Source organism: Hermetia illucens, chromosome 1 (assembly GCF_905115235.1).
Source record: "Hermetia illucens chromosome 1, iHerIll2.2.curated.20191125, whole genome shotgun sequence".
Taxonomy (NCBI): domain Eukaryota; kingdom Metazoa; phylum Arthropoda; class Insecta; order Diptera; family Stratiomyidae; genus Hermetia; species Hermetia illucens.
In genome coordinates this window covers 157,915,411-157,931,535 of record NC_051849.1, presented here as the reverse complement: position 1 = coordinate 157,931,535, position 16,125 = coordinate 157,915,411, and the positions used below count along the sequence as shown (strand labels likewise).

The 16,125-nt window shown below is 41.2% G+C and overlaps 1 protein-coding gene across 1 annotated transcript in view; it reads left to right on the top strand.

Annotated features, from left to right (window-relative positions):
• Positions 1–16,125, top strand: part of LOC119646705 — a 203,492-nt gene that overhangs the window by 145,898 nt on the left and 41,469 nt on the right. Inside the window, exon 3 of the mRNA XM_038047282.1 lies at positions 13,305–13,392. The gene's annotated coding sequence lies outside the window, so the exon portion shown is untranslated. The remainder of the gene's footprint in view (positions 1–13,304; positions 13,393–16,125) is intronic.

The following is a 16,125-nucleotide window of genomic DNA, read 5'->3' as shown; positions in this document are numbered from 1 at the left end:
TACGGGTCGTGTGTAGCATGTAGTGCAGTTTTTAAAAAGGATTCGCACTTGAGAATCCGCATACATTCTACTCCAAGAGCGAACAAGCATGTTCAATGCATTCGTATCTATTTTTCTCCATGTAGAACTTTTATACTACTCCGTGCGCTCTATTCACAGCCATATCTAAAATTAACGACTTCGAACTCCATCGTTCATTGTATGATTATTGAAACGGAAAATTCAATGAATGCAAAGTAGTTACAAGTTTCTGAGGCGAAGACAAATTGCTTCGACGGGGCTTTTGTCGTTCCTTATTGAGGACGACATGTATAGTGAGAACTTACATAAAGCCGCCATAATGTGATTACATCCAGAACGTATGCGATTTATAGGGATAAGTGTCTGACACGGAGCAAGTAATTACGTCGCCTCGGCAAATATGGAGGATGAACTACGGGCCTGAAGCATAAGCTGAATTTTAATTAGTCATCCTCAGATGGTACTTTAGGGAATATGTATGTATCCACATGTGTTTGTGTTTTATCGGAAATATTGAATTTGCATGTAATTGTCTTGGGCTTAGATTAAATAATATTTGATTGCTTCAGGAAAAGGGATTAAAATAAGGAAGGTCGACTTGCACGTGAAGTTCTCCTTTCCGATGGATTTATTCTTAAGAAATTAGGATTGAGAAGAGGGCTCAATTCCAAGTATATGAATCATAATATATGTAGTGTATGTATTCTTTGTGAAAGGAAGATATCCAATGTGAGAGGTGTGTTAAATCTAGTGAATTCTGCTGCACAGTTTTTCGCATCGAATCGAACCTCAAATTTATTAAAATAATTTCTGGTATGAGCTGAACGTAGTTGCCGTTTAAAGAATGGTTACCAAAGGCTAGAGATACAAAATGAACGTAACAAGTTTAAAACTCCCATAGTTCACCAGGATGAGACGATGAAAGTTGTTCAAAATTCGAAGGGTTATAATGCATCGATTTTTTCCTCTTGTCAAATCTTCTGTAAATTTGAAATAATGCACTTTTCATCAATGGCCTTTAGAATTTCAGATACATAGCTACCATTTTCTATTCAGCAATTGTTTCATTTAATGCGGCAAGCATGGAGATGTTCTAATCTCTGTGAATATTCTCACCGGTCACGGTTTTGTCTTTGAGAACGATTTCCTTGTTGATACTCATGTGGTATCCATTTCAAAATTCTACCGTGTAGCATTCAGGTTTGTGGAATTTAACAGGTTTCGATACTCGTATTTCGCAAAACGCCTCGTACAATACTCAGTAGCAGCTATTTCCGTGTTTTAGTTCTCTGAAAATCTTTTGAAGGATTTCTATTCAATTGGCTGCAGCATGCTTTTGCAACGCTTGTGGCAGATTTCGTTTTTCACAACTGTATTGCGCTATCGGTCCCCTAAAAAGTTTACATACCCATTTTTAAGGTTTTGTGTGAAACAAAACCTTATTAGAATCGAGACGGTGTCTGTCTGTCCGTCTGTCCGTCTGCCTGTCTGTCTGTCTGTCTGTCTGTCTGTCTGTCTGTCTGTCACACCCGATGTATTCGGAAATGGCTAGACCGATTGTCACGAAAACTGGTGAGAGTATGTAATCTGGTGTTGCCTTTACATGCAGTGGCGCCATCTTGTGTTAAGTTTAAGGGGGGCTCCCCGTACATGTGAATGGAGGGTGCAAATTTTTTTTTCACAAAATGTAGCCATGTAGGGTATCAAATGAAAGGTCTCAATTAGTACTTTTCGAATCTGTTTCAATATTTCAGACTAGATGAAACATAGGGGAGTGAGGGTTCAAAATATGACCCCCAAAAAGTGTAACAGGTCTCGTTCTCAGAACCTATCCAACCGAAAAATCTAAAAAAAATCACAGTGGTGCATCTCTACGAAATCTAGGCCTCAAAATATATCCGGTTCCGATATCTGCACAAATAAAGTTAATAATAGTATATTTCCACATTTTAGAAATTTACCCGGCACCCCCCTTATGTTCATCCCAGAAGTACAAAATTTGGCATGCGTATAATGAAGAACATGGTGCACAATTTGGTCAAGTTTGAAGAAAATCCAACTATTATTAACAAAGTTATAGGGGGTGAAACTTTATAATTTTTTGTGAATTTCGTGCACTCTACAACCTGCATGACGTCATCATCACATATCAATTCGTCAATACCACAACGAAATGAGTTCTTATGAATTGGGTCGCAGAGAATTATTTTGTTTTAGTTTTTTAGTTATTTGTCAGCCAGACATGTGTGTATGTAGGTATATAATAGATGCATGCTAATGAACTTTGTGGGTAGTGCCTAATTCAAATAGATATAAGAAGTAAATCGGAAATATGGGTACGATCAATTTATATACGTGCATATATGTGTACAGTATTCGGTAATAAGCAGTTTGTTTGTTTAGGGTGAGCGTGATATCTATGGCTGTAATATGTACGTATGTCTCGTAGTTTGGAAAAATATGAAGGATTATGTTGGCTTTGTAGCTATATACGGACGGCGTTGAAGTTTCTCACATAAGATGAACACAAAACCTTTATACCCGAAGCGCGAGCTTCCGGTATTCCGACTTGTTTATTATCTTCCCCTTCAACCCTGATTTGATTATGAACATTATGAACAGAATTGTATAGCAGGTACTGATCGTCGTCGTGATTTGTTGGTAAATCTCTTGTTTGTGCTGCATTTTCAAAGCAATGCAAATAGGTGAAGTAATCTACTTTCTACTTGTATCAAAATGTAAAAACTAATTGTAATGTTTTTGGTTGCCATTGTAATTCTTTCCGTTTAGGACATACCCTGTTTTTTGATTTGCTAATCCTGACCTCCTTAAATGCCGACCCTAGCACAATATTTACAACAGAGTAAGAGTGCAGTACTAACTTTGCAGACTTTATTTATTCCAAGCTAATTCCGCCTATTGAGTGCACCTTCCTGACAATAAATTGTCCCCACACCAAATTTAAGAACATACTGACCAGCCTGGACTTATGTCATCGTTGTCGGTTGGACGTAATGCACATCAAGTACCACCAGGACTCCTCTACGGTGAACCACTCAATGGTCATTTTGGGATCGTGAATTCCATTCCGAAGGTGGATCTGGCGCAGCTAACATGTCTAACTGCCGCCGTAGACAGAAACAACCCTTTCTAGATATACAGATAAATATTCTGCCTAAAACTGTAGGTGGCAAAGATGCTATGATCAATCAGATAGAGAACCTTGGTTCTACTAGCATTTATCCTTAGGTTCTGATCCCAAAGTTCAAAGCAATTTCGTTAAAGTCCATCGCTCCGTAGAAGTAACTTTTATCAGCGTCATTGAAGCATTGAAGTTGACAAATTCCGCTTGTGACTTCATATCCCTCTGAGATTTTACTTCGATGTTGCATACTTTCATTTCGTGCTATCATATGTTGCTCTGATAATACTTATTGGTTTCTCCAAAATACGCCTTTGGGCGTAGAGCATTCCTTATATACCCTGTGTTCATGCTATCGAAGTCTTTTCAAAGTCAATGAAAAGCGGGTGAAGTGTGGATCTAAACTATGACACACTTACAGGACGAAGAACCCGAGTATAGATCATTTTTAATGGGGATCTAAAGCGCATCAATATTGTTTAGTAGACTAATTAGGGCAACTGTAATCGATCAATGCAAAAGGTTCGTCAATGTCGAATATCAGCTGGATCATTTGAGGGGTGCTGGACACAGGAGGTCAAAGTTTCCAAATACTGCCAGAAGCAGCGATCGAAATACGCAAGTGATAGCATGCTATAATCAGATGATGATTCGTTTCCAGACCGATGGCTTGGTCCCTCTGGCTACACATATCTAGACAACACCTAACTCTACTGTTGATCGTCAATCCTTTTGCTCGAACATTTGCTGGTTGGTTGAAACCCAACTGACCTTATGGAAGGATCAGTGTCCGAACAAATTTATATCAATGGCGAGGCTATGCAGATTGCAGAAGTCCCCAAACATTTCACCGTTAGCATGGTGGTCGCCAAAACTCAATTTTAAATCACATGCAATCAAGGCATTGTCGGAACTCATTTTGCGTTCACATCACGAACCGTGATCACAATGTCACCTTTAGGAGACACTTCCCCGGCTGCATTCAATTTTTCAAAGAATGGCTCCTTCTCTTCCTTATCAGAAATCTCCCCTGATTCGCCACACTTTACTAGTCAGATGTTCATAATTTTGCTTCGCAGTCAGAATCCCGTTCAAAACCGACTCCGAGGTATCGAAAGTCCACCATGCGGTTGTCGTAATCAATAGTCCGACACCGAATTCACGATTGCTTCTGTAAGGATTTCCGCAGTGAAATAGCACAGTGTTGCGAGAGCAGAAGAAGAAGAATAACCTCTTGAGTTCCACCATCTTATCTCACTTCACTTCACAATGTCCTGCCAGTAGCAATGAAATCCACGATTAGGTTGGAGGAAGCGCGCGGCCTATCAATATAGTTGTCGAGGATCCTTCGCCCATTCCAAAAAACAATCCGTGCCGGTGCATGATTGTCGAAGGCCGTAGGCAACTAATCCGTCCTAGGGTGTAGATGTTTATCAATTTTAGTCGGTTTTTATGATAAACAGCGATGAGTGAATTTTTAATACCGAGCTCAAAAGAAAATCACTATGTATTATGTGTGCTTGAGTGTGCATGAGATGGGGGAGAGCTAAAGCCTCTGAGCACTTAGACTATAGTGATTCATTAGACTCGGTTCCTCTGTTTAACGCAATATCAAGGATTAACTTATGTTTCGCAGGATTCCTGCTAATGTATGTATGTATGCATTTGGACAGAGAATGTGGATTTTGCTTCCTTACTAGAGGAGCGACACGTATCATCATGGAGAATCCCAATTCTAGCACACATATGTTTAGCTAGTAAACTCTAGCCAGTAAGAATACTTACAATACCTTCACAAGTCTTCCAGCTTTTTGACAGGATAAACTTTGCAGTAGATTTGTTTGGTTCTGACAGGAAAAGTTTGGTGTGAATAGCACCGATAAGGCTCTGCCACCTGTAATTATAGGAATCTTATTACTGGTATTCATGGCAGCATTAGCCAATACGGCACGGGGGAGATTGAATCCTTCTTTGCTGTTGCATCTGAGATTTCATTTTCCTCTACATCACAGTGACTAGGCACTACTATAGGGTAGCTCCACCGTTTTTAATCTAGTTACAGGTTTCCATTTATTTCCAACATTCCTGGACGATTTTTGGAGCGATTAAAAGACAGCTCAATGCTATCAATGACACTTGATTATAGCTGCCAATTGCGATTCACTTGCCCATCAATCGTTCTTAAATTAGTTAGGTTGCTACCATTAGAATCATATACACTTCAGCTTGAAAGACGGTTGCATATTGCCGCAAGGGAAAAGCCCACTGATTGTTTTATTCAAAAGATAGACTCTTCAGAACGCACACGGTACCCTCTGTGTTATTATAGCGCAGATCCATTTAGTTAAAGTTTTGTCGAGGTCATTCTCTCTGGCAGCATTTCAAACTTTTGGAAAGAGCACTGTCAAAGGCTCCTTCAATTTCCATGAACAGCCCCGTCGCGCACCCACTTTTCACAGTTGCGTCCTCTATCTTCGAAACCGTGAAGTGAAGAGCGGACTTACAGGACTCGCCAGGTTGGTAAGCATGTGGGCTTTCATTTAGAACCAATCAGATTCTTCTCCTATTCTAGCGTGAACGACAGCTTCTCAGTCTAAAGTTCTTTGAATTTGAATAGCCAACTTTCCCAGACTGAGGTATGAAAACTACCTTAAACTTCTGCCTTCTGGGCATATGTATAGCCTAGACAAAACAGTTTTCACTCTTATTCCTTTTTCAAGTAAGGTTGAGAAATGATGTGGTTGACTTCCTGAATTTTAGTCAATTTCGGCTCGACTAGGGAACCGTTTTATCGCTTTTGCCCCAGGTAATAGAACAAGCCTCTTCAAAGTACTTCAAAGAAGCGAATCAAAGTTTTCAATTGTTCTTCGATTGTTCGTATGCGCCTAGGGAATTCCACTTTATTGGGGTCCATTGAACTTTTTCCAATTCTTCTTTCCAGGATTAGGCCTTTATATATACACTCTATTCGCTAGCAATAGTCAGGTTCAGTTCTAAGTATGATTTGAGAATTAGAGTTCGTCTAGCATTCGCCAGTCTCTAGGCAACTCTAATAATTTTGAAGTGCAAATTGTAATAATAATAATAATCGTTGGCGCAACAATGCATATTGGATCAGGGACTTGAAGTGTGTTAGAGCACTTCATTCAAGACCGTAACGGTACACTATAGGATTATAGTACACTGTAGGACGCAATGTGGTCAGCATTGCGCTCGCCCGAGATTATTACCCTGATTTGACTCAGGTACTCATTCACAGCTGAGTCGACCGGTATCCGACGTCAAGTCACGATACAAATCCTACTGCCATCGGCTAGATTTGAACCGCGGCCTTCCGTATGACAACCCAGTGCTCTAACCACTGAGCTATTCGGACACAAATTGTAGGTCAATTATTTCCTTTCTTTTTGGCTACACAAATGTAGGGACGCACCTTACGTTTGCGGTCTTCGGACCAGCTGCCGAGAGGAAATCAAATAGCTTCTCTTCCATAGGATTGCATTTGTTACTCGTCCTCATTGCAACCTATAACGTTCTTGCTATTAACCTGGTATTACTACCAGGTCAGGCCCTGGAAAAAAAGAATTGTGGTACCGTGGCCGCTTTCAACAGTTTTGACATAAGAATGCAGGCTCTCGATTCTAGGAATCTCTCATCTTCATCTTAGTCTTCTCCATTGCTTGAATATCAAATATTTTCTTAAGCTGAACTCACGGTTTTTGTACCAGGAATATATAAGACAGGAAGATGTAGCTTACTTCAGGCGATCCAAAGGGACAACATTCCTCCTCGGCTGTTGTGCGCTATGTAGATGACATTAGCATAGAATGATGTAGTGACCTATTGGACACTTCATATTATGCGGACAAAGTAGCATTAGTTGTGTAACCAACAGCTGGAGAAAATAGTTTTGGTGGTCGTAAACGGATGGTTGGCTTGCAATTCTTCTGAGATTTAAATCTGATTTATTGGAGGTGTTACGACTTTCAGTTTTTCCTCTCATTGCTATATTCTGATGTCGTGTTTTGGTCTGCTAAAATCTTTGCATCCACATTTATTTATCGACCGCCCACGTCTTCTAATTTAGGTAAGTACTCCTAAGTAGTGCATAGCTCGTGTTATCAATCCATTCATCTTATCTATTTCGGGACTTCCAGGTTACAGTTACTTGTCTTCTACTTTGCTTTGATTATGTGTTTAAGAACTCTCCTGTCGTCTATTCAATCTACTTTACCTGCCCATTTGAGCTTTTGAACTTTAATATAGACTCATAGGTCGCTCCCGGGTCATTGTATCGAAAGGTACAATTCTGTGTTGTGTCTGATTTTCCATAGTCTATTTTGATTTGTTGTTACTCCGATGAGCCCAACTAGTTTAGAATAGAATAGGTAGCTCGCTGCAACAAACTGATGACTGCTGCTGCATTTCGTTTTTTAGTGAAAATTTACTGCCGTACGGAAAATCCGGTTAAAATCTCACTGGTGGCAGTGGGATTTGACGTCGGATACCAGTCAAATCACATTGCCTCCTGCAAGGGTTCTGTAATCCTGCGGTATACCATTCCGGTGTTGAATGAAATACACTAACACACTTCAAGGCCATGATCAAATATATACGATACCAGCCTGCAATTGTATCGTAGTAGACCAGCTCCTTCCTGATCTGAGCGAGAACCATCTTCTTATAGTGTGAGGTGAACGAATTAAGAATTGATTCTAAGTGGCTGTAAAATTGGATTTTTACTAATTGTTCTTATTTTCCCACTTTGCATATATGTATGTATGTACGTATGCGGTCAAATGGTAGTATAGGTCCCAGGGCGAAACGTGAATTGGTACCCACGATGGAGCATAAAATCAACTGGAGCTGAATCAACACCAGCAACTCTACTACCAAAGTCTATCTCTACCTCTTCGTGGTCACCGCTGGGAGCTCTTTCTTAACGAAAAGCTGCAGACGGAGAAAAACTTGTTACGAACCCAAAAGAGGAGCCTCGGACTGGACGGATAACACAACGACGAACCCGGCAGCGACAAAGGAATAACGAATTCCGCATTTCTCATGGAACGTGCGCTCCCTGTACAGAGATGAAGCTGCTGAGCAGCTAGCCGATACCCTGTCCCAATATAGGGCTGATGTAACAGCGTTATAGGAGATGCGTTGGACAGGGACCAGTTTCTTGGAGAAGAGTCGCTACACCATATATTATAGTAGCCATCCAGTAAACCATCTGCTCGGAGTAGGTTTCTTAGTCAGCCAAAAAATGAAACCTGCTGTTATCGGCTTTGAAAACATAAACGAACGGCTATGCACTCTGCGTTTGCGAGGCAAATTAAGAAATATAAGCCTACAGAGGAGACTGCAGAATCGGAGAAGGATACCCTCTACGAGGCAGTAGAACGAACTCTCGACGCATGTCCCAGGTATGATACTAAAATCATACTTGGGGATTTTAACAGCCAATTAGGGATAGAGCCCATATTCAGGCGATACGTTGGCTCTCATAGCTTACATCGAAACACAAATGATAACGGACTGCGGATTATTCAATTAGCAGGGTCACGCGAAATGGTTGTTGGAAGTACCTGGTTTGCGCGGAAAGCGGTCCACAAACAAACGTGGGCCTCTCCAGACGGGACCACTTTCGACCAAATTGACCACGTGTTGATCGAACGCCCTTTCAGCCTTGATAAATGTCAGAACAAATAGGAGGGACTCGGATCACTATCCCGTTAGCATGGTGCTAACCACTGAGAATCCCTTCTGACAATCAGGTGAGAGATAACACTGAAGCCATCCACAACATGGCCCTCCACGACACCTATAAGAGGCAAATGGATGCCGCAATAACCGTAGTCAACAGAGATCCTGGAGATGAAGTATCAACAAATGATTTTCACAATCACCTGAAGAACGTTATCATGGATACGGCCACAAACATACTTGGCACCAGCCGGAAAAGGAGTCGGAACGGCTGGTTTGACGACGAATGTAAGCTAGTAACGGAATGAAGAATGCCGCATACCGAGTAATGTTGCATTCTCAAAGAACGCGGGCACGCGCAGAGACTTATCACGAACTCCGTCGAGCAGAGAAGCGACAAAGAGGGAAATCTGATTTCCGACAGAATGGCCATATTGGAGCGATGGGTTGAGTACTTTGATGAACTGCACAACAACCAGAACATCGGCGAGTTGGAGGTCCCGCCAACTGAAGACGACGGACAAATACTGCCAGCACCAAGTATAGGAGAAACAGTCCGTGCAATTCATCGGCTTAAACATCATAAGTCGCCAGGAGCCGATGGAATTACAGCCGAATTGTTTAAATATGGAGGTGACCAACTGCACCAAGCGATTCATCAACTTGTGCTCAAGGTGTGGGAGAGCGAATCAACACCGGAAGACTAGCAAAGAGGCATTATCTGTCTCATACATAAAAAAGAAGATATCACTCAGTGCAGCAATTATGGAGGTATCACGTTTCTGAGTATCATCTATAAGATATTCTCCGCTATCTTGCAAGGATAGCCCCATGCGCCCACATCAAGATCGGCGCATACCGAAGAGGCTTCACTTCAGGCAAATCAGCAACAGATCAGACTTTCTCTACGCGGCAAGCGATGGAAAAACTGTTGGAATATGATCATCAGTTGCACCATCACCTCATCGACTTTAAAGCCGTCTATGATAGCATAGCCAGGGTAAAACTATACACGGCCTTGAGAGAATTCGGTATCCCGACGAAATTGATAAGAATGATGACCAATGTGGAGGCTAGATAAAAGCAGCAGGATCACTCTTAAGACCATTCGACATCAACAGCGGTCTACGACAAGGGGATGCACTATCATGCGTCCTCTTTAACCAGGCGCTCGAGAAAGTGATTTGTGATGCTGAGGTGTACGTGATGCGAGGGGTACCATCCTCTTTAAGTCTGCCCAACTACTGGCCTATACTAACGATATCGATATCACGGAAAGAACCACCCGAGACGTACAAACTGCCTTCATCCAGATCAAGTAGGTGGCGTTCGGCGCGAGATCTTGGGCTGCACATCAATGAAGGCAAGACAAAGTATATAGTGGCAATGTCAGCACTAATCAAACGCGAAGAATACAAATAGGAGACTACAACTTTGAGACCTTTGATAATTTCTCCCAACTAGGGTCGAAAATCACAACCGATAATAGCTACGATGATGAAATCCGCGCACGGTTGTTGTCAGCCAACAGAGCCTACTTCAGCTTACAAAGACTGTTCTGCTCGAAACGTCTCACCGTAGGATCAAAGCTCTTGCTGTAGAAGACAATGATCTTGCCAGTCCTCATGTATTCCTCGGAAACTTGGGTTCTTGGCAAGGTAAGTTGCGAACTCTTGGCCGCGTTCGAGAGAAGAATCCTCCGAAGAATTTTTGGCCCCCTATATGAGAATGAACGATTCCGTACCGTACATAACGACGAAATCTATGAGCGATACCATGACCGTGTGGATAAAATCTGGCTCAATAGGTTATGGTGGGGGGAGGGATTAAGTGACCCAATCGATGAGGATGATTGAGGCCGGAAAGTCTATAAGGGCAATATCTATGGTAGAAAAAGAAGACATGGGGATCCTGCCGAAGATGGGGCGATGGCGTAAGTCAGGACGCCAGACAACTTTTAAGGATATCGAATTGGTGGACCTCGGCGCAAAACCGGGATATCTGGAGTTGCTTATTAAGGCAAGCTTAGACCGGATACGGAGTTGTTGCGCCCTTGATGATGATGATGTATATAGGCACTTTCCGAAGTTTTCAAAGAATGGTTCGAAAGCGCTTGTCCTGGACTAAGCATGTTTCATTTTCTGATATAAATGGTCGTTGCTTTGGGAAATAGGTTATTATTAGTGATGTGAGTTGTGCAGCCTCCAACTTTAAGGACCGGTCAGTGTCTTAGTTTATAAAGGGGATAGTTGGGTCAACAATTCGTAATTTCTAATAAACACAAGAGGGTGCACTGCAGTCCAGCCAGACCGAACGGTTATAAAATGCGATTCACGTAATTATCTGTTGAATTAAAGAGCATTAAGCTCGCCTTTCAAATGAATCGATAAAGGATTTTCGCCTAACCGAACGAATTAATTTTACTTCACCCGAATTTGATAATCAATTTGGTCTCATCTCGAGAAGAAACACTTCAGTCGAAATCAGTTCAAAAGAGTTCGGGGTCAGAAAAAATTTAAAAAAATATATAATATTGTATCTAGGTATAGCCAAAACATACTGCCAACTGACAAAATCCTTCAGAACATTTGGCAAAACCACTTAGACAATACTCTACGCTTGCAGAACCGTTAAGCGATTATTGCGAAATCACTCCCCTTTGCCATTATTAACTGTCCAACGTCGTCAGCTAAGAGAGCCTGTGACATTTTTCCAGTTCTTATCTCTTTAGTACCGTGGCATCCAGCGTCCCTACTATCGCCCCTCCTGTGCATCCAATTGCCCGTAATACCCGCAATGGCATACATCAATAAATTGAATCGAAACGAAATGCTAATACAAAATTTTGTTTACGGGGATACTGAGGATTCAGGATTTCGTGTTGAAAACCGGTATTGTACACGGCGTACAGAATAACGAGATTCCCTTCAAATGGCGACATACTCACATACTTTATCAGGCAAATTTTCTCGCCCGATATGAATAATTTTCATTATAATTTTCCGATCTTTATTGAAGCATTATAAATTCAACATCTGCGAAAACCGATTTCATTTTTTTATTCGTTCTTAAATTGACCTTTTCATGGCTTCGCTTTCCATTCGCCGAAGCAACAACAAATTATGAGGATATGTCAATACTTCTTGGATACAGAACAAATTTCAAATCATTTGTAATTCTATCTGCAAAATCATTATATTTCTGTTAGAAGCCCAAGTTCCTCCGGAATGAAAAATGAATTTTAATGTCACAACCTCGTTCTATCGGTGAGTGGCAAACGGGCATAAATTCATTAAATAGAGTTCATTTCATCTTGAAAGCAACTCCGCAGATAAGCCCTTGGAAATCAATTAAATTGCGTAGAATGATGGCGCAATTCGCAATCTAAAATGAAAAGTAAATAAAATAAGAACAAACAAAACCACAGGAAAATCCTTGAGCAAATTGCAATTTATGAATCAAATTTTCGGTAAACAAAAATAAAAAGAACGTCAGGAAATCAAATATCAGATTTCGTGAGTGGCAGCCAGATGAATTTGTATTACGTTCAGTTCGTCTTTTCTGTCTACAAGAATACAATTCTGAAGTCATGGAAATGCCTTCCCATTTTTCTCAGGAAATCTCTTTTCAATTTCTTCTTTTTACCAAGTTAATCCTTAATCGAAAAAAATACTGTCAGTTGTATTTCTCTGGGACATTTTTTATCTTTGCGCCTCTCCCTCCATTTTGAATAATGCAAAAACAGGAAAACTTGTGAAAATGCAAAAAAACTGAAAACAGAAACTTCAAAGAAAGTAAAACATTGAATTACAGGTGATCCTTTTTGTAAAGTTTCCTCTTGTTTTTCTACGAAGCAAAGGCGCAATTTATCGTGAACAGCTCGAAAATTTTCATTTTGTCCGAGCCCTTGGTGGGAGTTTTTTTCTTGTTCTTTTGCGTGAATTTTCAAACTGTTGGAAACTTCAGACTCTGCTACCACTTAGGTGTGCCAGGCGGGGTTGTCAAAACTCATTTAACCTAAAACTTTTAATTGACTAAGTTTGCATTTACATTTTATAGAGCTACGTGTGTTCATTAATACGGGGGTGAGATGATGGGGAGTCCGGAAACGGTCTAAATGGCCGCAGTTGCCAGAGAAAATACTATTGACCAGCACTGATTTGACCCCCTTAGGGTTTGAGTTGCCATTTCCGAGAGGGTAATTAGAAGATAATAAAAGTAATGTTATGAAATTTTAGGTGAAAATGCTAGGAGTGCTCAAATTAATGGGGCATTACTTTCTGGTTTGACTATGAAAGTTTAACCTGCGACGGCGAGGTATTTATCCCTTTCAAAGGGATCTCGTTCAAATGTAGGCCAGGAACCTTGATAATAAAACTTAACTTGATTTCTATACTGTTTCGGGAAACAGGTTCTAATTTTTGCAATTTCTTTCCAGAACGCAAAACTGCTTGATTTTGGCTACGCCTGACCAACATATTCTCCTGATTCTGCAAAGCGATTCATCTCAACATTGCTTGCGCTAGGTGAGTAAGATTTTATACCATTCGAATATCCTGCAAGTCTCCTTTTTGTATAAAAAGGGTCATTAACAACCGGCAACCCTCCTCATCAGCTCCAAATAAACTTTTGACATTTCTGTGAGTCCACTTTTCACAATTTCTGTTTACTTGTTCCTGCACTCTCTGAAACGAAAACCACATTCTATTTTGAATCACTCAGGGCAGGTTTAGCACATTGTGTTATTTGGTTACTTCATTGCCGCTTCCAGTATTCCGGATTTCGTTCTAAGATAATTTTGGCAGGGACTGACCAAACCAGGCGTTAAGCTTTATGTGATAGAAATTGAGATTAAATTACAATTTTAATTAAAATTTACTATTGGTCAACAAATGGAAAAGGTGGAAAATGGTAATGGTGGTAAAATGAACTTTAATACGGTTTTCGCGGAATAATTTTTTAGTAGCGGAGTAGAAAGTTGAAAACAGGACTAGATGGTAGCAAGACTGTAGAGGAAATCCGCGCCCGAGTTGAAAATTATGTGAACTCGTCTATTCCGTATCTCTGAGAAAATCAGAGGCCTGATAATAATCATCTCCTTGCCTCTTTTCCTCAGGGCTCAGGAGGAATATGCGATATGGATTCCACATATATACCTCCTGCGCTCGGAATCAGCCCCGCACTCATTCTGAATCCTGAAGTTGAATATAGCGCCAACCATCACTCCCACAAAGTAGACAAAGTGGCGCTTTGTGGAATTGACTATTATTTTCGTTTGCTGCTCTCCAAATGAGCGCAACCTGACATCCTCAAAATGTGTTGTAACTGCAATCAATGCTATTTTTGTAGTTGACAACAACTACCACAGCTTGTTGAAAATTGCATATATCCTTGAATATGATGCTTCACAATAGTGAGCACAAAAACAGCTGTGGAATACCCGTATAGACAATATACTCCATGGGTCTGTTAACAGTGTCATACCAGCCCATATTTTACGGGTAGCTAGTGACAAAAGCAGCAAGTTAACTGGGAATATCAGTTGACAATAGGAATGAACTGGCGGTGATGATTGATGCCAAACTAAACTTTGGGGAATATCAACACTATGCATATCAAAAGACAACTTATGTCACCGTGGCACTTGGAAAAACGTTGCCGATGGTTTGAAAGTCGGAACACTGTCGGTGATTGCTTCAACCCGGAGTAGTGCGATTCGTTCTGCTTTATGCGTCACTTGTATGGGCGAAGGCATTCGAAAACTCTCAGAAATAGTAGAAGGAGAATTCTTTTTAGCGGCTGAAGGCTCTGTTTGCAGTCTTTTTGAAACCACATCAGATGAGGCAGTACTGGTGGTGACGACCATGATTGTGGTCGATATTCTGGCGAAAAAAATGTTTGCGGTGTATTATACAGGTCATATGGAGGGACACACAAAACGCAGGAATGCGGCAAGGTCAGAGGCCTATGATCTCTAGCAACATAGATAGGACGAGTCTACGGAGGATCGTTTGACGCACAATCTCATTCCCAGCATTGGAGTGCGTTCAAGCTGAAAGTTGGGGAGACTAACTACCACATTACCTAGTTCCTCACGGACAAGGTAGTAAGGCAATTTAATCGTTGTAACTGTTATTGGATGTGATTTTCTACCATACATAGGAGAAAGTAACAACGATCTTAAAGTTGTAGTCTGCTAACTTTATTGTTTTCATTTCACCAGCGCTATTTGATGTCGTTTGTTCTACCGTTTTGGTGCTGTCGTTGGCACCATGTGTGTACTTCATCTTGCTTCGCCATTTGCTCGATCTGAATGAAGGTAGATTGTACATCTCGGGAAGAAGAGGATACTGCCTCGCGCTTTTAACTCAGCATCACAGATCACTTTTTCCAGTGCCAGATTGAAGTGGACGCGTAGTAGACATTCTCATGTCTTAGACCCTTGTTGATGTTGAATAGTCTCAAAAGTAATTCTGCTACTTTTCTCTGATCACGCAGGTTGGTCATGGTGAGCCTAGTCAGTCTTACCAACTTTGTCGGGATACCGTATGCCATGAGAGACATGGCTGTATACAGTATTACCCAGGCTAGGCTTTTACAGGCGACTTAGAAGTCGATGAAAAAATGGTGTAACTGATGGTCGTATTACAACAGTTTTTCCATCTCTTGTCGCAGAGAGACAATCAGATCTCTTCTTGATTTGCATGCAGTCAAGCCTCTTTTGCATGGACCGATGAAGTTCTGGGCGTATAGGGTTGTCCATCGTCTTCATTTGTCCGGACCTCTAACACGACGTCCTTTTTATTGTTGGACAGTTCATCAAAATACTCAACAGAGGGTTCGAATATCCCCATTTGGTTGGAAGTCAGATTTCCCATTTCGTTTCTGCAGGATGAGCAGGCGTTTAAAGCTTCATCCTGATGACTTGGTAAAGCTTTCGCGTCCAATGCGATTGCTTCCTGTACTTTTCGAGTTCACAGATTTGTTGGTTTTACTAGGCTTCGTTTCTCAGTCTGCGAATTCACTTCTCCACTCGATGGAGTTTATCTAAGATTCTGCGCCGCGTTCACGCGTTCTTTCGCGTTCAATCCACACGTGCTCAGTTTCGTTGAAAGTGGTCCCGTCTGGAGATGCCCATGGGTGTTGAGGACCCCGTTTCGTGCAAATCAGGTATTTCCAATAACCATTTTGTGAGATACTGCTAAACTGAATAATCCGTAGTCCGTTATCATTGATATCCTTACGTAAGCTATGGAAGC